The 22,972-nt window shown below is 38.2% G+C and overlaps 1 long non-coding RNA gene across 1 annotated transcript; it reads right to left on the bottom strand.

The window, feature by feature from the left end:
- Positions 1–2,628: 2,628 nt before the first annotated feature.
- On the bottom strand, positions 2,629–21,831 carry LOC139075388 (uncharacterized). The gene is made up of 3 exons (XR_011525763.1): positions 21,767–21,831; positions 3,043–3,199; positions 2,629–2,696 (listed from the first exon to the last, which is right to left on the bottom strand). It is a non-coding gene; the product is annotated as an uncharacterized lncRNA (long non-coding RNA).
- Between the last annotated feature and the right edge of the window lie 1,141 nt (positions 21,832–22,972).

Genomic DNA, 22,972 nt, shown 5'->3' with positions numbered 1-22,972 from the left:
TTACACTTTTTATATGTTTACAATGCTTCACTTTGATAAGTAATACCAAATCTTTTCAACACAGTGTTTACCTCCCTCTTTGATAGTGGAAATCTATTTTCCCATTTCATACCTGAACAAATGGAGGCTATTTCAATTTCACAAATCATAGTTTCAGATGGAGGTTATCATTCTCTTCTTCTAAAGGAGAGAAACTTTAATGACTATTAAACGAGTGATAGTCATTAAAATGATATGACATTATTATGATGCAAGGATGATAGAAATGTTCTAATGCTAATAGGGCATTTGCTGTGAATAGTAAGGATTGGTTTCTCTGAACTATTCTTTCAATCCTTCACCATCCATAATAGACACAATACATACATTAATATAAAGGGGGTAAAAAAATAAAAGTCACCTATGGTGTGAAACTGAGGGAACAGATGTTTGCATTTTCATAGTACAATGATCAAACCCATTTGTCCTAACTGAAATCACAGGTTCTCTCCTCCTCTTCACTAGACTAGGATTTCTTTAACCTCTTGCTTCGTGAATGGTCTTTACATAAGCTTGAAAACCGTGGAGAATTGGCATATGGGAATTTCTAGCAGAATGTGATGAGTTACGTAAGAAATCAGCCTTTTCTTGAGGGCATAAATGTGGGGTACACAAGAAAAGATTGTAAGCATTCTGAAAGAAAAAAGGAATGCCAGAGGTGGCATGCTGACATTTTAAGAGCTGCAATTATTTAAACCAGGTTGCATTTGGGAGAGGGTTCTGGACAGCGAATATAAATTTGGTGGTCATCAAGATATCGGTGATATTTACATGCTAAAATAGATGAGATCAGGGAAATGAGTACAGATAGAAGAAAAGAGGACTAAGGATTGGGGCATGGCTTACTCCAACATTAGAGTTTGGAGAGAAGAGGAGGAAATAGCAGAAGAGATTAGGTAGAAGCAAAACTAGGACATAGTGGTATCGTGGAAGCGGAGCAAAAGAAAGTGTACCAAGGAAGGTCTGATTTTATATCCAGTGCTGCTGATAGGCCAAGTAAGATGAGGAAGGAGAATGAAACACTTGATTTAGCAACATGTACAGAGCAATGGTGATCTTAAAGAGAAAAGTTGTGTTAGAAGGGTGGGTGAAATTCCGATTGGAGTGGGTTCAAGAGAAAATTGAAAGAAGAGGCTTTGGAAAGAGTGAGTATCATAGAAATCCTTCCAGGAGTTACGCTGCGAAGAGAAGCAGAGAAATTGGGAGGTGGCTGGAGAGGAAGGTAGGGTAAAGGGAATTGTTTTGCTGCTGTTGTTTTGCTTTTTAAGATGGAAAAAATAATGTCATATTTATGATCTGATGGGAGTGAACCAACAGAGAAGGGAAAAAGTTGATGCTGTATTAGAGAATGCATAAAATTGCTGCAGTGATGTCCTTGAAAAGGTGAGAGGAGATGGCATTCAGAGTGCATGTTTGGGGATGGATTAGATGGGAATTTAGAGCCTGCAAGGGAAGTCTTCACATTACCTCACTCGAGAGTCACATGGCAGTGGCCTGAGTTTGCCTGTTGTCTCTGCCACTCTTAGTACTGACTCCATTGGGTTTTAGGGGGATTAAAAGATTTCACATATATAAAGTACACAGAACAATTCCTGACACATGGAAAAAGCTCAATAATTTGTAGTTGCTATTATTCTTCCATCACTGATAGTCACATTTTCCAAGACCATAATGGGATTTATTATCAAATTTAATCTATTCCCTGCTAGCAGGATCTGCTCCTGCTTCTTCTGAACTCTACCTAGGAGGAGAAGGGGATATTACTAGTCACTCACCTGGGAGAAGCCAGATGTGGCAAGAGCCTGATGTTTGTAGTATAATATTCCTACTAGTTTTTTATTAGGCTCATTCTAGAAACATTTATTAAGGATTCAGTATATATTCAACTGCTTTTTACTTAGTTATTTCATTTAATCTTCAACAACCCTTTGAGATAAATAGAATTGTTTTCTCCCTTTTGTAGATAGGGATCTTAAAGTTAGAGAGATTAAGTAACTTTACAAAGGTGACACAGGTGGTAGGTAATGGAGCTGGGATGTGAACCCATGCAGTTTGACTTCAGTGCCTCCCAAATTAGTCTACAGGTAAGTACTTAGAATTTTCATTATGCTTTCTTGATCCAAGGCATTCTTACTTAACTATTTCTATAGATAGGTAAGGATACAGAGGGAGATATTAAATTAACCAAGCCAAGCCTTTAGCGACGAATGGAGCATACTCGTTAGTCATTACCAAGTGAAACAGAAGCTGAACAAGGCCGCTAGGAAGAAAGTAAAATAGAGTTAGTCATGAAACTTCTTCCAAAGGGATTCTATGCCAAAGAGAAGAATAGTAGAATTACTGGGCTAGAGCATAGTATGCCAAACTAGAGTCTCTTCCAGAAAGGCCTAAGGATTAATCAGTTAATCATTTGGTGACATTTAATCAAGAGCCAGGAGTCTAATCGATGGCTGACCTATTGTAACATGGGGATACTGGTCTGGCTTCTTGCCTGAACTGTCGTCCAACCTTAATTAGCAATTATCTCAGCTGGGTGACCTTTTGCCCCTGGGAAATTTCAACAAGGAACAGTTATTTCTAAGTGGAAATTTCACCTTTTGCCTCCATCACTTGTTATTAGGCAGTATGTTTATTCAGTTTCCACTGTCTCATCGGACCTGTTTGATGGAAAGATCCGGCATTAGACCAACAATTACTTTAATGAGGAGAAATAATCAAGCTCTCCTAAAGGCTGGTATGAGATCTAAAATTTCCTTCACTTTAATCTGTTTCATAACTTTCTCCCTTTCTGTCACTCTGAAATGTGACCTTACTTAATTATATTAATTTTACTTCTTTCTGGACTAAATAGAAAAAGAAACCCAACCCAGAGTGAGAAGAATTTTTGCTTCAACTTGAATCTGAGGATTTTCAATTAAAATTGTTTTCTTAAGATAAAGATAAACCCCTACTTTCATTCTTTCAATGAGCTCTTCTCTTGACCCCTGTTTTAGAAGGACTTACATTCAAATTGTTTCTTCACCCCGTGTGTCCACAGGTGGGTGACTTAATCCTTTTGAGTCTGTTTCAGGGGATGGTTAGCAAAGGGCTTTCTGTAGAGATGACATTGAGCTGGGAGCAGAAGGAACCCACTCCATGGTAATTAGGAGGGAGGACATTCCTGGAAAAAGAAACAGCAAAGGGAAAAGCTTTGAGCCAGCGTGGCTGGAGCAAATGAGTGAAGAGTGGCACAGGAAGAATGGCACATGCTAGGTGAGAGAGATAGGCAGGGACAGACAACACAAAGTCCTTGTAGATAGGGTGAAGTATAGGAGAATTTTACTCCCTATGTAAGGGCAATCCATGAGAGGGCTTTAAGCACTGGAGTGACATGATCTAATTTACCTTATAAAAAATTTTCTTCAGTTTCTGTATAGAAGACTAATTAGGGGTAAATGCAAGTAGAGCACTTAACACAATGCCTGGCTTGTAGTATTTGAGAAATGTTAGCTGCCATCATCATTATCATTATTGTTGTTCTCAGTAAGGAGTATACTCCCTAGAAGGGCATGTCAGAATCTTCCATAAGAGGGAGCTGGGCCTCAAACCATGAACTCCTTAATCCTCAAAGCATCTAGACAAGTTCTATAGGAAGAGGTGCTCTCATCATCCCCTGCCCCCGGTGGCTCTCTCAGACTATGGAGCATCATCAATGGCCATGGTGTGTGTTGTCCATCTTAGGTACACGGGGGTGAAAATAATGTTGAGGACTTCCACATTTATATCTAATCTCTTTCTGCAGAATTAGAATGTCACTAGGATCATATCAAATTCAAGCCTGGTATGCAGATCATTAGAGAACCCATTTCTAGACCAAATGGAGAAACATAATATTTGCAGATAAGGCAGTTTTCAAGGAACTCATTATAACCTCAATTTTAAAAGCTGCACAAGTGAAAGCAAGTTAAATTTTCCAACTTGTGTATTTGCTGCTGTTAATCATACCAGGAAGTGGCCTTGGATGACATTGAATGCATGGGAAAGCATCTTGAAAGACTTCATCTCATTTGACCTTCTCTACACTCTGACGACTTAGGGAAAGTTAGATTGGTAACTTCCAGCTTTGTGGAAAATGAAGCAACATGGGGATTGTGTAACATGTCCAGTCCCACCGACAGCTCCTAACAGGGACCCATCATTGCAAATCATAGTCTGGTGTTATTTTCATTATCCCCAATGGATTCTGCAGCCACTCACCCTGAGTTCACTCCATGGTGTTTTGAAGGACAAGAGCATTTTAAAGTATACCTAGAATTGGAGTTTCTAAAATATCATTGTGGAAAGCATGCCAGTATTAGTTTAATAGTATTCCAAGAGGGGAAGATTCTGAATGGGTACCCTTAACAGACACAAAATATATGTCTTCATAATGTAGGAGAAGCCTACATTTCACTTAGAAGCCAAATCTGTTTGGAATTGATTATCTCTCTCTGGTACATGAAAAAGCCCACTAAGGTTTGGAGAACGAACTGGCCAGATTTGTTTTATTTTGTTTTGTTTGTTTGTTTTTAACCTGTGATTGTCATCACATTTTTTAATAATGATCCCCAAATAAAAGCACAGCTAATAGTTTGAGGAAGTTCCGGGAATAGACCGCAACAGGATGCCCTCTTCTAAAATGAGTCATGGTTTCCCGTTTGTTTGTTTATTTTGTGAAATATTTATTAAATTATACTTAGAGGGCAGTCCACACATGTTTAAGTGAGCCATTTGAATATTTTTTAAGGTGAATATACTCTCAGTTACCATCCAGATCAAGAACTGGAACATTACAAGCATCCCAGAAACTTTCCTTCTGTCGCTCCCAGTCAGCACTACCTTCTTCAGGAAAAGGCTATTCTGATTCTCTCACCTGGAATTAATTTTCCCTATTTTGAACTGATGGATGTGATTTGGTATCACATTGGTGGGGCTGCTTTTTTCTACAGTTTCCTTGAGGTAAAATTTATAGACAATAAACTTTAACCATTGTAAGTGTACACAATGGTTAGTAGCTAACTTCGAGAGTTGTGCATCCATCACCATAATCCAATTTCAGAACATATCCATCATCCTAAAAAGTTTCCTCTGCTTGCTTCCAGTTAATGCCTATTCGTACTCCCACTCCCGACCCAAGACAACCACTAATCTGTGTTCTATCTCTATAGATTTGCCTTCTTGGGAAATTTTATAAAATGCAATTGTACAATATATAGTCTCTTGTTTCTGGCTTTTCTCACTTAGAATAGTGTTTTTGAGATTCATTCACGTGTAGCATGAAATCGTTAGTTTGTTTCTTTTGATGGATCAATAATATTTCATCATGTGGATTTAGTTTATCCACTCATCAGTTGATGCATATTTGGGTTTCCACTTGTTGGCTATTTTGAGTAGTGCTGCAAGAACACCCCTGTACAGGTCTTTGTGGACTATGTTTTCATTTATCTTGGGTAAGATTCCTAGGAATAGAATTACTGGGTCATATGTTAAGTATATCTTTAATGTTTTAAGAAACTTCCAACCTGTTTACAACAGTGGCTGTATGATTTTACATTCCTGCCAACAATGGATGAAGGTTGTAGTTTCTCGACATCTCTGCCAACGTTTGGTATTGTCATTCTCTGATGATAGCCATACTAGTAAAGGTGCAGTATCTTATTGTGGTTTAATCTACATTTCTCCAATGATTAATGATATTGAACATCTTTTTCTGTGCTTATTAGCCATTTGTGTATTTTCTTTAATGAAATTTCTACTTTAACTTTTGCCCATTTAAGAAATTTAATCATTTTTTTATTATTAAGTTGTAAGAATTCTCTGTATATTCTGGACAGAGTCATTTATTAGATATATAATTTGCCAGTATTCTGGCTGTTCTCCTATTCTGTGGCTTTTATTTTTATTTACTTAAGGGTACATTTTGAAGAGCAAAATATTTTAATTTTGATAAAATCCAATGCATCCTTTTTGTTTTTCTTTTGTGGCTGTGCTTTTGGTGTCATAGCTAAGAAATTTTTGCCTAATCTACGGTCACAAAGAGTTTCTCTTATGCTTTTTTTTTTAGTCACATATTTGTATCTCTCACATTTAGGCACATGCTGCATCTTGAGTTAAGTTCCGTGTATAGTGTGAATTATGGGTCTATGGTCATTGTTTGTGTATGGATATCCAATAGTCTCAGAACCACTTGTTGAAAGACTATCCTTTCCACTTTGAATTGCCTTGACATCACCACGAATATAGGGTTTGTTTCTTGACTTTTTTCTGTTCTTTTGATCCTTTATATTTATTCCTGTGTCAATACTACACTGTCTTGATTACTGTACCTTTAAAGCAAGTTTTGAAATCAGGTAGTGTTAGCTCTTTGATTTATTCTTCTTTTTCACAATTGTTTTGACTCTTCTAGGTCCTTTGCCTTTCCATATACTTATTAGGGTCAACTTGTCAATTTCTACCAAAAAAAAAAAACCTCCTGGGATTTTGATAGGAATTGCATTGAACCTATAGATCAATTTGGTAGAATTGCCATCTTAACAATATTCAGTCTTCCAACACATGAACTTGGTATGTCTTTCTATTTACTTAGTTCTTCTTTAACTTTGATTGGCAACATTTTGTAGTTTTCAGTATATAGGTTTTTCACTTTTATTAAATTTATTCCTAAGTATTTTATTCTTTTGAATCCTATTTTATTTTCATATCTCATTGTTAGGATATAGAAATAGGATTGTTTTTATATACTGATTTTGTATGTGACCTAGTTTTTTACTTCTAGTAGTTTTTTTTGGTAGATTCCTTATATTTTTTAATATATAGGATTATATTCCTCTCTAAAGAAATAAAGTTTTACTTCTTTTTTTTCAAACTGTGTGCCAAGCATCTTTTCCTCTGCCTCTTGGCCTTGTCAATATTCTCTTTTGTGAAGTCTCTGTTAAAGCTTTTTTGCCTATTTTCTTAAATAGTTGTATATTTTTTTCTGATTCATTTGTAGGAATTCTTTATATATTTTGGATCAGAGTCTAGGCTTTATTTGTGTTATATATTATTTATGTTACACGTGTTATATCCATTCTGCGGCTTGCATTTTCATTCACTTAATTGCATCTTTTGATAAATAGGTATTTTTAGTTTTTAAAATTAAAATAGCACTTTTTAATAAAATATTACATATAATTAAAGAAAAGAAAGAGTGTTAATCTTCTACAAACTCTTCCATAGTGTATAAAATGAGTAAAAATTCCTCAACTTGTCTCATGTGGTCTGCATACTAGAAATTGACAAGGGCATTTCAAAAATTGAAAATTGCAGGCCAATCTTTCTGATGAACATAGACACAATATTCTTAAGCAAAATATTAATAAATAAAATCCAATGATGAAATATATAATATAACCAAAATTAATTTATTCCAAGAATGCAAGTTTGGTGTTACATTTAAAATTCTATATATTTTGCCACATTAACAGAACGAAGGAGAAAAATTATGAAATCATCTCAATAGATGCAAAAAAGTCATTTGAAAAAAATTCATCTATTTAGATAAAAATTCTTTTCAAATGCTAAAAAGCAGTGAAATTCCTTAATCTGGTCTAAAATATCATCATCATCATCATCATCATCATCATAAACCTACAGCAAATATCATATTTAATGGCCCCACATTGAAAGCCTTTCTCCACCCCAAGTTTGGAAACTAAGGAAAATGTCTGATACTATGACTTCTTTGCATCATGTGCAAGTTTAGCCAGTGCAATTAGACAAGAAAAAGAAATAAGTAAAGGATTGGAAAAGAAGAAGTAAAATTATGTATGTAGATTATCTATAAGAATCTTCATGTATATAAATTTAAAAGTAAATTAGGAAAAATAATCTTCAGATAAAATATTAGAATTAATAAACAAATCGACAAAGTTGGTGAATAAAAAAATCAATTACATTTTTATCTCCTGGCAATGATTAGAAATGAATTTTTGAAACCATTTAAATTAGAATCCTAAAAACATTAGATATCTAAGAATAAATCTAATGAAAGATGCACAAAACCCTACTCAGAAAACTACAACACATCACTGAGAGAAATTAAAGGACACCTAAATATGGAATGGTATCTAATTATCGTGAATTAAATGAGGCAGTATTTTATGGATACCACTTCTCTGTAAATTTAATCCTAATAAAAATTATAGCAGGATTTTTTTTGTGTGTGGAAATTGATAGTCTGATTCTAAAGAATACAGTGAGGGAGGCTTCATTGCCAGATATCAAGACTAATTACCTAGCAACAGAAATTAAAACAGAATGGTATTGATATTGGATAGATGAATAGACCAATGGAACAGCCTCTAGAATCCTGGAACAAATGCATACGTATACAGCCACCTGACTTATGAAAAAGGTGCCACTGCTGTATAAAGGGAAAAAGATAGTCTTGTCAATAAATGGTGCCAGCACAACTGCCTTAAAAAATAAAGCTCATCTCCTACCTTCAATCATAAACAAAATCAATTTTTGATTGACCATAGACCTCAATATGAAAAATAAACCAACTAAGTTTCTAAAAAATAATATATAGGAGAATATCTTCATGACCTTGAGGTAGGTAGGTAGAAAAGAATTCTTAAACAGAAGGAAAACAGCATGAATCACCAGAAACAAGAATGATAAATTGGACTTTATTAACATTCAGACATAGGGTTTTGAAAATTATCTATTTGTAAAAGAAGAAAATTGGAATATGACAGCAGACATTGGAAATAAAAGGGCTATAGGGTCTTTTCTATCACAACACACATACCTCACATACTCCTCTCTCTCCCTTTTTCTTTCCTGATTGCCCATAAAAAATATTTTCTACAGGGGCTGGCCTCGTGGCTGAGTGGTTAAGTTCACGTGCTCTGCTGCAGGCGGCCCAGTGTTTCCTTGGTTCAAATCCTGGGTGTGGACATGGCACTGCTCATCAAACCATGCTGAGACGGCATCCCACATGTACCGGGGGGCTTTGGGGAGAAAAAGGAAAATAATAAAAAAAAAAAATCTTAAAAAAAAATAGTTTCTACAACAACCATACTGATCCTTGAGTATGCTATGTGGTTTGATGATACAGTGTCCACCCTTAATTTCTCAGTTAACGTCGGGCAGCTGAAACCGTGCATAAGGAGGAAAGCAAAACCACAAAACAGCAGGGACTACTATGTAGGTTTTGGTGCTATCTGTGGTTTCAGGCATCTACTGGGGGTCTTGGAACGTATCTCTCACAATTAAGGGAGGACTACAGAATTTTATAAGCAAAATCATATTCCCACCTAGAAAAATAATTGGATTACAATTTCCTTGAAGTGTTGGACTATCTCAGACTTATCCAGGTAATACCAGCAGTAAGATTCGTAACAGACAATCTGCAGGACTGCAAACAGGAACAAGGCTAAGTGGGACAGGTCTTGTACACAGCACATAGCACAGTGAGTAGCATTAGAGTCTGTAAAGTTCTGGGGTCTAACTCAGAGCAGCACCCAAACGGCTGAGTCATGTAGGGCCATGAATGAGCTCGGGTAAGGTAACTGGGAATAGAGGCAGCAGGAGGCGACCTAAAAAGACTGGCAGAAAATCATGTTTTCTCATAGTGTAAGAAAAAGAGCACACGCAGCCCAGAATCAGTGAAGGGCATTAGCAGCAGAGGAAATGGCACGTCCTTGTGGCATGAAGAATGACGAAATGCACAAGGTAGAGATGTCTGGCTTTGCGAGGGGAAAATAGTCTGGGTAAAGATTGGAAAGGGAGTAGTAAGTGGTGGCAGAAGAGATTAGAAGAGTAAATTGAGATGCTGGATTAGGGAGGATTTCGTATAAACCTACTAATGTATTTGGACTTCATTCTGTAGGCAATGATTTTGAATAGGGGATTAATATTTCTAAATCTCAGGATCTGATAACTCTAAAAGCCAAAAAATAACAAAATAATGGGTGTTAGGAGATTGCTTTGGAGACTTTTTTTTACTTTAATTGGCAAAAAATACATTCTCATTGTGAAAAATCAAACAGGGCATTGACATGTTCAGAAAAGTGAATAATATCCACTATCACCACCCTAAGCTGTATGTACCTCTTACACAACCAATGTTCACAATTGGGCATTTATGATTTTATACTTTTCTTTACAATCATAATATATCAAAACATGTGCACACATGCACACACAGTTTATTTTATAAAAATTGGGTATTATAGACATTGTCCCCAAACTTGCCTTTTAAATTAAAAAAAAGTGTAATTATAAATGTTGATAATAGTCCCTGATATTTTTGAGATTTTACAATGTGCCTGACACTATTCTAAGGATTTTATTTGCATGGTCTCTTTTAATCCTCACTGCAATTCTGTGGTACGTACTATTCTTTTCTCCACTTAAAGATAAGGAAACTAGGACTCAGAGAGGTTAAATAACTCTCCTAAGGCCAGGTCACCCAGCTGGTGAGTGATGGAGCCAGGCTCTGAACCCAAGTAATCTGATTCATGGCTGGAGCTCTGAACTACGATGCCAGGGGAACTGATTCAGTTGGCCAGATGGGAGAGGATGAGGGCTGCAAGAGATTTTGTAACAATGGAGTTATAAGACAAGAAGGAGATCAAGAAAATTTCAGAGGTGAAAATCTCTCGGGCCCAGTGATTTGCTGGATGTGTGGGCGGAAGGAGAAAAGAGGATTGACGTTGAACTTTCAGGTTTCGGGCCCCGAAGTCTGGGTAAAGATGATAATACTAACCAAGACAGCAAATAGGTGAATTGGGACCAGTTTAAGGCATGTTTGGGAGTTCCGTTTGGGGCTGTAAGAGAGGACTATTTTCTCCATTTTCCTGCATTCCTGTTGGCTTTTTCTTTTTTAAAGATTGGCACCTGAGCTAACAACTGTTACCAATCTTCTTCCCCCCCCCACCCCCCCGCCACCTTCTTCTTCTCCCCAAAGGCCCGCAGTATATAGTTGTAGATTCTAGTTGCAAGTGCCTCTGGTTGTGCTGTGTGGGACGCTGCCTCAACATGTCCTGATGAGCAGTGCTATGTCTGTGCCCAGGATTCGAACCAGCAAAACTCTGTGCTGCTGAAGCGGAGCGTGCAAACTTAACCACTGGGCTACAGGTCTGGCCCCCTGTTGGCTTTTAATACGGGAACTTAGAGATGTATTAAGGAGAAGGTTCCTATCCTTCTTTTCCTCCTTTCAGTATTTCCCCCCTTCAAAAAGAAAATCATCTTCTCTCTTGTTGAGATTGGAAAAAGATACTTGGAAAATGCTTAGCTTGTCTCCCTTCTTGATTTGTTGTCTTGAGATCTACACACCACACACATACTTGCCTATTCTCAGTGTGATACTCCACCTATGGCAGGCTCAGGCCTGACTTTAACCCAAGCATATTAGAGCTGTTGCAGCAGCCTGCAATGTTTGCACTTCTTGGCATGGGACTGGGTAGTTAAATATAATTTGGCATGTATGAGATGGTTAGAAATCCCACTTTGGAATCAGCCTCAGGGCTCCTTCTCCTATTCAACTTTACTAGGAATATGCTAATATTTTGGGCCTCATCTTCCTCCTATGATTTTTCTCCACTGGTTCTGAACTTGATGGGGAGGAGGGCAATCAACTATTGAACTCAAAACCACATAGTGGCCTACTGAATTTGACACTTCTAAGGGACACTGACATGGAAGAGATTCTAATCAACAACTTTCCAACACAAGTGCCAGGTGTTGGCCCATCAGGAGTTAGAAATACAGGTCTAGAGTTCAAAAGAGATACATCAATAGAGAGTGAGCATGAGGAGAGATGATGGAGGATCTAGAATTCCTAATTGAGTAGTTTTGAATGTATTCTCTGGGCTATTGGAAGACAAGAAAGCTCTAAGCCAATCTATATTTTGAAATGCATATGCATTTAATGATTCATTATGCTAAACTGACATTTACTGAAACTTGTAGATATTATAGCAACGGTTGACTGTCATCATCTTCTTCTCTTTCTTGTACTCAGCGCTCATATACACGTATCTCGCTGTGGCATTTAGGGAAGTGGAAAGAGAGGGTATTGGTACAGGCGTCGGAAAATAAATTGCTATAATACTACAGTTGTATTAAACTGTCATAAGCAATATTCCCTTTGGGCCCCTGGATAAAATACTGGATGTAAATAGTGCCTCCTGATTAGGTCTAGGACCCTAAATTATGTCCGGTTTAGCCACTTGTTACAGAGGTAAGATGGATGCCTGGGCATTAACCGTGCCATCTGAAGCCCTCCGGAAAGTTGACAGAGATGAAACATGTTGATGGAGTGCTACATTTTAGACAGATATACGAAAAATGGATTAGATGGGGAGGCAGTGAGTCTTGGTAGAACTTGGCCTTTGTCGATTCCCTTGTTGCCCTTGAGAACAAGGAAGAATCCTCAAGCTTTCCCAGTGGCGCGTAGGGATAGCGGTGTTGGACTGCGTTAGAGGTCAGAAACATCACATCTAGGCCCATGTCTATAAATGGTAAATCAATAGTTTGTGACATATATTTGTCTTCTCACCAAGAATGAGGGTTTTAAAATTACGTGATTTCTGTGGAACTTTACAGCTATGATATGCTTGGGTTAAATAAAAGTATTTCTTACCAAATGAATAGGATTTTTAAAGAAAATCTTGGTTATACTTGTGGCCTTCTTTTCTCTGAGGCTCAGTCTTTTATTTATCCCTGCAAAACGTTATAAAATGTTTCAAACATTATTTAAGTATTGTGAATTTTGTTAGCTGTGATAACACTGTTGTGCTTATTTAGGAGAACATCTTTTTACTTACGCCAGCAATTTAGGAGTAAAGAGTTATGATGACTGCAACTTTCCATGTTCTATGGTAAGAAGGTTTCTTATATTTTTTAAATGTAAAGTATTAATGTTTGTTAATACTTTCTGGCTTCAAAGTAAAACTCACTTTCACAAACCTCTTGTTGATCCTTGGCTTTCTAATAACCTTAGGATTAAATCTAAAATTCTTAAAGTACTCACAAGGTACTACATGATCTGGCCTCAGCCTAATTCTTCAGTTTCCTCTTGGGCCACTTTCTCCTTTGATTAGGAAACTTCAGCCTTTTGGGATCTGCAACATATCACGCCCTTTACCCACTAAGGGTCTTTGTAAATGCCGTCCTTTACAGCCTATGTTGTTTTTCTCCATCTATTCTCACAGCCCTTCTGTAACTAACTCTTAGTTACAGTATTATAGTTCTGCTTGGTTATGCCACAGCAACAAACAACTGCCACATCACAACAGCTTACAATAATAATAGTTAGCTTCTCAATCTTGTTTGACTCTCACATCAGCCTTCTAAGGACCTTGGGAAATTTATTGCCTTTACTGGGCTTTCTCCCTCATTCCTAAAATGGGCTAATGATACCCATCCTTCCCACATTGCAGACCTTCTCATCAGAGTAGACTGTAATCCCAAATCCTTAAGCACAGCCTGTGTGACCTGACCTCAGCCCAGAACTCTGGCCTTATTGTGAATCCCTTTCTTCCTTCCTCAGTTGGCTCCCATGACAAGTGTCTCCTTCTGGCTCTTTGGAAGCATCCTTCTCTTTCAGTGTCAGGTGACATTCCCTGTTCTTAGGAGGGTTTTGCCCCTACTCCAAAATGAACTAGCTTCTGCTCTTCAAGTCGAGGCTAAAGCAAACATCCACTCTCAGAGAAGCCTTCTGAGTTTTCTAATTTCAAGTAAAGAGCTTCACTGCTCATAGGAACTAATTACTTATTACTATTATTATTATTAGTAGTAGTAGTTTTTGGTGGGGAAGATTGGCCCTGAGCTAACATCTGTTTCCAATCTTCCTCTTTTTTATTTTTCCTCCCCAAAGCCCCAGTAAATAGCTGTATATCCTAGTTGTATGTCATTCTAGTTCTTCTATGTGGGATGCCACCACAGCAAGGCTTGATGAGCAGTGTGTAGGTCCACATCAAGGATCTGAACCCATGAACCCAGGGCCACCGAAGCAGAGCACACAACCTTAACCACCACACCACGGGGCTGGCCCCCTAATTATTTTTTTTCATAGGAAGAGGCAGTAAATGTTGTGGTTAACAATGCAGGCTCTAGAGTCAGATGCCTGGGTTAGAATCTCAGCTCTGATACTTATCTACTAGGTGACCTTGGAGAAGTTACCTGAACTACTTCCCTCATCATTAAAATGGATATAAGAACAATACCTACCTCATGAGGCTGTTATAAAGATGGTGTTACTAATGTAAAGGGCTAGCATGGTCCCTGGCACATGTTAAGTACTCAATAACTGTTATTATAATATTTCTAATAATTTATCATCATATATTTATGTATGTGTTTCTTGAGCACTTGCCTTTTCAAGTTGAAAGAAATCTTAAAGATCTTAACCGATCAGTCCCCCAAATTGAAAATCCTTTCTCTGCTACTCTTTTTGTTTTTTTTGCTGAGGAAGATTTGCCCTGAGCTAACATCTATGCCAATTTTCCTCCATTTTGTATGTGGCTCACCTGCCTCAGCATTGCTGCAGATGAGTAGGAACCAAACCCGGGCCAACAAAGCAAGCATGCTGAACTTAACCACCAGGCCATGGGGTCAGCCCCTCTTTGGTATTCTTATCAGTCACCTAGACCTTGTTTAAACAATTCCTTGGAAGAGTTATCTATATCTCAAAGCAGCCTTCAATTTTTATAGATTTGTTACATTAAGCTGAGATGTATATTCTTATAAACTCCATCACTTAACTCTTCCTCCTAGAATAGAACAAAACAATTCAGTCTCCTTTTCTACATAATAACTGCAGCTTTCCTGGCAGCCCAAGGAGCACCATTTCCCGTGCCAACAACTCAGGTCCCTACATCATCACTCTTCTAGTCAGCTTCCAAGCCTGCAGGGCTCTCAGATGCCCTCTTCTCCATGCCTCATGAGTTTGTCAAAGTTTGTTTTATGGAGCTCACTGATGACTATGTGGAAGTGTTGAATGTGTGGTTCAGAGCCAATGCAAGGGAGAGGATGAGGAGGGGGAAACTGCAAAGGGAAGCTTTAGGGCTTTTAGACAGTGCTGATAACATTTTTGAAAGGCAAGCATACCGGTAGAGTCTGAAGACATATTCTCACCTCATGAGACTCTTCAGGATTCCTCCTTCTCATTTATCTATCTCTCATCCTTCCAGAACATTCACAGAAGTCAGGTAGTAAATCAGCACTCACTTGGAGCCTGTGATGTGTAAGGTTCTATTCTGAGTATAAGGGGTATGGACATTCTGTACTCATAGAGACCAGAGTCACGGAAATTTTCTGTCTAGATCGCAGGGAATAGATATGTGAACTCATCATGGAGTTTGGGGTTTGTTTAGATGTTGGTTTGTATAACAAGATTACTGAGTTTGCGTCAAGACTTTAACATTTAACTGGTATTTATTGAGTATCTACTGTGTGCCAGTTACTGTAGACACTGAAGTGAAATAAGAAATAGGTCAAGGAAATACAACAAAATCAAGTCAATAGAGAGGGTGAAGAAAAGGGTAAAAATGGGAGCTCTTGAGGACTAGCCTTCAGGTGTTCCTAATGCTCACACTGGGGTGGGCAATGGGTGTGGCCAAGGTGGGCCATGGGCTTCCTGGAAGGGAAATATCACAATTGTCAGAAGTTTAGAATATAGAATCCTAGAATTGAAATGAAATTTTTGCCAAGTCCCTTGTCCATCTCCAGCCTTCAGAAAGGCAAAAATCATTCTGGAACTGAGGAATGCATGGTGTCTTAATAAAGATCTCTGGGGACAGACTTTTGACCTTTTGTGGCTGACTTAATGATTATATCCATTCTTCCTCCTTTCTCACTTTAATCTCTCTTGCCTCACTTAAATCCATTTTCTCCTATTTTGTCCAACAATCATACAGATAATCTGATCAGCACACTGCTCCCCAAATGATTCTCCCATTTCTATCACAAAACTGCCAGGGCCAGAGTAGAGGCAGCAACATTACAGTTAGAAAGGCGGCTTCAGTGGCAAATGGCTCTGATTTAGCTCACTAAGCGACTTGGCTCTTTTATTAACACTGGTCCAGAAAGGTTGCCGGTAGAAAGCACTTGTAATAACAGCCAACTTCTCCTAAGCATCTGAGCCCTTAATGAAACCCCATCTTCTTCCCCAGAGGGAGGGAAGAATTGTTGGTTTTCTCTCTCAATTATTTTTCCAGTCTATTAAATTGTCACAACCCCTGCGTCTCTGTGAGAGGCGGGTGTCATCGTAGCTCATCTCCTGGAGACAGGGAACAGTGGTGCCAGAGGAGATGTTTTCTGAGTCTGTTTCACTACCACCAGAGAAAAGAAGGTGTTGATGGAAAAGCTCAAAAGTAACGGCAGTGGATGTCCTGGAGAGATTTATGAGACGCGCAACAAGCGGAATGAGGATGTTTGTGCCATCGGGTTATATAAAATATGCAATTTTAATCCACTAAGCAGTTTATCTTTTCACGCAGCTTAGTTTGCTGGGATAATTACCTTCCTGAGCAGTCCATGCCATGTACAAGGCGAAGTGTGTGCAAAATACACAAAACTGTGTGTGCTGTTGGAAAATATGGCAGAAGGAGGAGTATGAGCTCAAATTTTAGAAAAACATGCTGTAGACAATTAATCCAGGAAGTCTGCTGAAAGTTTCTCTTTCGTTGTTAGCAAATTGTTAAGCTTTATTTTGTCTTATAACAATAACAGCTAATTGAGCCCCGTGCTGAGTATTTTTTCAAGCAACACAGAAGTTCAGAGAGGTTAAATAACTTACTCAAAGATATCCAGTGAGGGTATGTCTGAGCTGAGATTTGATCCCAGGAAGTCTGCCCGAGATCCTGGAGCTCCTTCTCTGAAATGAACCATCTACACTTCCATCCAATACCTTCCCAAGTGCGCTCAACCCCATCCCCTCTGGCCTAATAAGGACAAAGGTGGGGCAGCAATACTCCCCCACCCTCTCCTGAAACATTTATCTCCCTTTCTCACTTGGGTTTTTCCCATCAGCAATGCACAAATGCTGTAGTTTCTCCCATCTTAAAGAACTTCTGTGGACCTCATTTTCTCTTCCAGTTATCACCCCAATTCTCTGCTCGCCTTTAGAGCAAAACTATTTGAGACTTGTTCGTACTTATTGTCTCTGATTCTCTCCTGATTCCATTCTAACTAGCTTTTATCCCACCACTCGATACTGTTCCTCTAACGATCACCCGTACGCTGCAGCATATGATACTGATTACTCCCTCTTTCTTGAGACATTTCTACGTTTGGCTGCCCAAAATATATATTTGCCAAATTTTCTTCTTTCTTCACTGTCCATGTCTTCACATTATCCCTTGCAGGTTTCTCTTCATCTCCCTGAAATTTTCATGGTGAAATAATACAGAGCTTACTCCTAGGATGACTTCTCTTTTCTGTCTACACTCACTCCTTTGTGCCAATGACTCTAGAATTTGTATCTCTAGCATGAAACCCTCCTGATATCCATCTTCTTATTCATTATCTTCATTTGAATGCCTAATAGCCATCTCAAATTCAACATATCTCAAACTTATCTTATGACCCCGTCACACACACACACACACACACAGTTCTTGGCCAAATCTGATCCACCTATAATTATCCACATCTCACTTGAAGGCAACTCCATCATTCCAGTTGCTTGAGCCAAAACTATGAAGTCATCTTTGACTCTTCTATTTCTCTCATATTCCACATTTAACCTTTCAAGAAATCCTATTGGCTTCATCTTCAGTATATATCTACAGTCTTACTGATAGCACCCGGATCCATGTCAGCATCAGATTTTGCCTAGAATATCGCAATTGCTTCCTACATGCCCCCTTCTTCCATCCTTACCCATCTCCATCCTAGCTTTAATACATCAGCCATATGATACCTTAAATTTGTGTCAGATCATAGCACTTCTCTGCTTAAAACAAGTCAATGGCTCCCTGTCTAACTCAGAAAACACGAAGTCCTTATAAAGGTCTTTAAGTCCCTACATGACATGTCCCACCCCCAAATCTCTAGTCTTATCACTGAATTACTCTGATTTAGACATAATGCTTCCTTGCTGGGCCTGGTGGCTGTTCTCTCTGCTGCAAATGCTCGTTCTCCAGATACCCATATGGTTTGTTCCCATTTCCCCCTTTAGCTCTTTGCTCTAATGGCTCCTTCTCAGTGATGCATTCTCTAACTAACTACTTTGTTTAAAATGGAATCTCCCCTCACATACACACACATAATCTATTCTCCTTCCCTGCATTATTTTCTCCAATGCCATTTATTGTCCTTTAACATAATACATATCTTACTTAGGCATTTTGTTTTCTGTCTGCTCCCCTTGACTAAGATAAGATGTAAATTCTTTGATAGCAGTGGCTTTCTCTGCTTTCTTCACTACTGTATCCTAGAGCTTACAACAATGCTGGAAACATTGCTCAGTGACTATTTGTTGAATGAATGAATAAATAGATGAATGAATGAGTCTTAACATTTGCTACCAAGAAAGTGGTGGAAATGACCTTAAAGTCATGGATTCATCCTTTGAGTTGGTTGGTGTGCTGCCTGGGTTGGTATTAGGAACTGTAGCTGTAACCCCATCAGTTATAATGTTTATATTTACTTGTGAGATGCAGTGGAGATTATGTGTATAATCCTGAAGCTAGAAGACCTGGGTATGGATTCCACCTCTGGTGCTTAGGAACTTATTCCAAATGCTTGTAAAATTTCTTGTGCCTCATTTTTTTTCTCATCTGCAAAATGCAGGTAATATTACTTACCTGAGACAGTTTTGTGAGGATTCAGTTAGTTAATATAAAAATTGCTTAGACCAGCACTATATAAATGGTTTTAATAATAAAAATAATGATGAGGATGAAGATAATAATCATATTCCTATTTATCAAGAGAGATCAAAGATGTTGGTCAAAGGGTACAAACTTTTACTTAGAAGATGAATAAGTTCTGGAGATCTAATGTACAGGATGATGACTACAGTTAACAATATTGTTATTGTTAGTGTTCTATATTCAAAAGTTGCTGTGAGAGTAGAGCTTTAATATTCTCACCACAACAATGACAACAAAATGGTAATTATTTGAGGTAAAGGTTGTGTTAACTTTATTGTAGCAAACATTTTATAATGTATAGGAGTACCAAATCATCACATTGTAAACCTTAAAGTTATCCAATGTTATATATCAATTATATCTCAATAAAGCTGGGGGAAAAAGAGAGATAAAGAGACTCTATGGAAGACTCTGTGAAAACCCTTCCATTTCCAAATAAAGCAACCTACAATATTTACTAAACCCTATGAAATACATCTTAGCAACATTATATAAAGACAGCATCTGTATCATAAAATGACCTGTGAGTATAGTAATATTTATACCAGCAACTAACATTTATTGAGTACTTACGTGGTCCTAGGCACCGTTCTAAGCACTTTACATATATTAACTCACTTAATCCTGCCAATAAATCTATGATATACATACTATTATGTTTATTTTAAAGATGTGGAAACTGAAGATAGAGAAATTAATTAGCTTGTCAAATGTAAAGCTATTAAGAGGTGAAACCAGAATACAAACTTGATAAATTTACATAGCTACTCTAACGGAAGAAAAATCTTTCACTGGATCCTCCTACAGTATAAAGAAATGTATTCAATTCACTGCTTAAAGAATTTAGATTACTGAAAACAACCAGGCCAGGTTACAAATGCAAAACATGACCTGTAGGCACTCAGATATACCCCCCAAACTTTTCAAGTGCAATAGTTCTCATTGTGTGGTAATGACAATGATGTTTTCAAACAACTGTGAGATGGGGTTTTGAATAATTTTTCCTCATAGTAAAGTACTAAAATTTGAAAATGATTTAAACATTAGCACAGATGCAAGTTTACCACTGAAATTATGCCACTGTTACTATGATATGCTTTCTAAACAGGGAGAAATAGGATGCAGTTACAGCTAGAATGCTGAGAATCACTTTTAATGGGCAGCATCTGTGCTGCAACAACCTTAGGCAGGGAATGATAACTGATGTGTAATTAATAGTTGTGTTGATTACTGTAGCACTTACAAGGTGTGACCATATAGCTATATCAATTTCTGAGGCTTCGTCAAGATCTGGGTGCACCCACGGGAAACTATCACTCATTGGAACAACATGTGTTGTGTGTGTTATAGCAAAAGAAGGGGTTGAGACCTTCTGGACCAGATAGTGAGGTGTAAATAAGTGTGAGAAATTGCTTCATTAAGGCTGCCCTCTGTATCAGAACTTTGATATTTAGTTGAAGAGATCTGGTCTTACATGCAGAGAATACACAAAAAGAAGTACTGATGATAAGGCCAGTTCAGAGAAAGGAGAATTCATAGCTGAGTGATGGTCAGTAAAGATTTTGTCATTAGGCCCTTTGCTGAACCCAGACACAAGGATAGGAATTTACGGGCAAATGGAGGCTAGGTGTCTCCATCATCATAGGGCAAGAGTTAGTCACTCATTAAGAGAGACCTCAGCTTGAAGCTGCCTTTAGCAAGAGTAAAGCCTGAACCGTATAATTGTTCATGTTCCTGGGAAACTCTGTCACTCCATACCCCTCACTTGCATTAATTTATGACTACTGTTGCCACAAAATCCCAGGATCCCTTGGGAAGCCATTTTCCTCCAGATACTGATACCCACGTGACTCTGCATATCACTGTTGCTGACCCCAGCCCTCCCTTATATCCTGCAACAATCTAACTGTGTCCTGTAGGCTCCTCCTACAAACTCCCCATACCTTCAATGTCTTCAAGAAATGTTTATCACCTTCTTACTCTAATAGAAACCTGGATCTCCCTGAGGACACTGCTACCTCAGAAGTCTTCTCATAACATGCCTTCTCCAGCCCACATCGCTCCTACCAGAGGGCTGAGGTGGGGAATGCATTCTCCTTGCTCTTCATTGCCACTTCCAGACTCTTTTTCTCCCTAAATCTCCCACTTGAACCTCACATTATTTGGCTCAAATAAATATTACTCCCTCCTTAATGCAGTTGTCAGATGCATCTGTGTCACTACCCCTCATGCCTAACAAATTTTGGTTCACTGTCTTTCCCTATTTAACCTTTCTCCTGGATTAAGTTTTAGTGAAGCAAAAATCCACAATAGGGGTTTTTTTTAACTCCATGTCCTTTCAATTCCCCAATTTTTCCTTCTCTAATCTTTTTCTCCTGCTTATTCCCTAGACCCTATGAGTAGCAATAACCACAACCACTCCAGAATCTCATTTTCAAACATTTCGTTCACAAACCACCATCTCCTCTCTCTAAGGCTCATTTCATTTTGTAACCTGACTCCCTCATTCTGTTGAGCCCACAGTGATCTAAAGTCCTTGCTCTTAGTAAAGGAGATTTTATTCTGTATTACCATTGTGTGCACACCTACATTCACTGGTGCCACAGAAGTAGTACATTAAAAGTGACAGACTAAGGACATCAGAATAAATGGTGGAGTCAGGATGTCTGAAAATCTTCTTCCATAAAAGCAACAAAAACACTGCCAGAATCAACTTTTTTGTAACTGTGGAAATTAACTAAAAGCTTATAGAACTTCTAGGAATGTTTAGAAATAACAGCTGAATCTAGATAAGAACAGGGAGCATTATGCCATTTTAACTTGTCCTATTTGCTCACCCTCTCCAGCACTACAGTAGCCTTGAAAACCAATAGCCTGCAATCACGGAGAAAACCAGTCGCCTGGCAACCATGGGAGGGAGCAGAATGGAATTGGAACTCATTCAAAACTCCATTAACATGGAATTTGTTATTATTTGGCCTAGTTGGTGATTTCCTGGAAGACCCCACTAACAAGACTGTCTTTATTTGACCTAACATGGAACTCAAGGTCTGAGGCAGTGAAAAACAGTTGGGAAAACAATAAGCTAACCAAAAAGCTTAAAAGACAGTCTAAGGAATGAGATGTCCAAATGTGGCTTTGTAAAGCTCTCACATATTACACAAAATCTGGAAGATCATGCACATGCACATAGGGCTGTGCACAAGCTCAAGGCATTGCAAATGCTAAGGAAACATTTGAGAAGGCCTTAAGCTCTTACATCTGGCTAACTTTGAGGCTCTGCGGAAGCAGGAAAAGCAGAAGGCTAAGTCAGAGTTGTTAACTGCTTGGCAGAGTGTTAAAGGTACATCTCAATGCACATACAGAGATCTTTAGTTAAACTGGGAAACTTATTGGCTTGAGGAATTTAAGGGAGTCTCTAGCCAATCATCAGCTGACAACTAATCGAACCAGGCAGAGATTTCAGTGGTTACACAACAAAGAATTAGCTCAAAAAAGTCACTAAACTAATAAATGACCACAAACCCTGGGTAGGGGGAGATATGATTTCGAGAGTTGCCACGTTATTTAAAATTTCCAGTTTTCAATAACAACAAACAAGGATGAGATGTACAAAGATACGAGAAACTCTGGCCCATACACAGAAGAGAAAGTACTCAACAAAGATTGTCCTTGAGGAAGCCTGGACATTGGACTTATTTGAAGGAATAATTGCTAAAAATATATCTAAGAAGTTCAATCAACTCCAGGAAGGATAAATTCAAAGAAACACAAACTCAAACACATAGTAGTTGAACTGTCAAAAATCATAGACAGAACCTTAAAAGCAGCAAAAGAGAACAAACTGATCATGTACAATGGATCCTCAATCAGAATTATTACTGATTCGTCATTAGAAACCATGAAGACTAGAAGTCAGGGGGATGATATATTCAAAGCCCCAAAAGAAAAAAACTGTCAACCAAGAATTCTATATACAGCCAAACCATCCACCATAAATAAGAAGAAATTTAGACATTCCCAGATGAACAGCTGAGACAATT

The sequence above is a fragment of the Equus przewalskii genome, chromosome 13 (genome assembly GCF_037783145.1).
Source record: "Equus przewalskii isolate Varuska chromosome 13, EquPr2, whole genome shotgun sequence".
In the NCBI taxonomy this organism is placed as follows: domain Eukaryota; kingdom Metazoa; phylum Chordata; class Mammalia; order Perissodactyla; family Equidae; genus Equus; species Equus przewalskii.
This window is presented reverse-complemented; position numbering and strand designations above follow the sequence as displayed.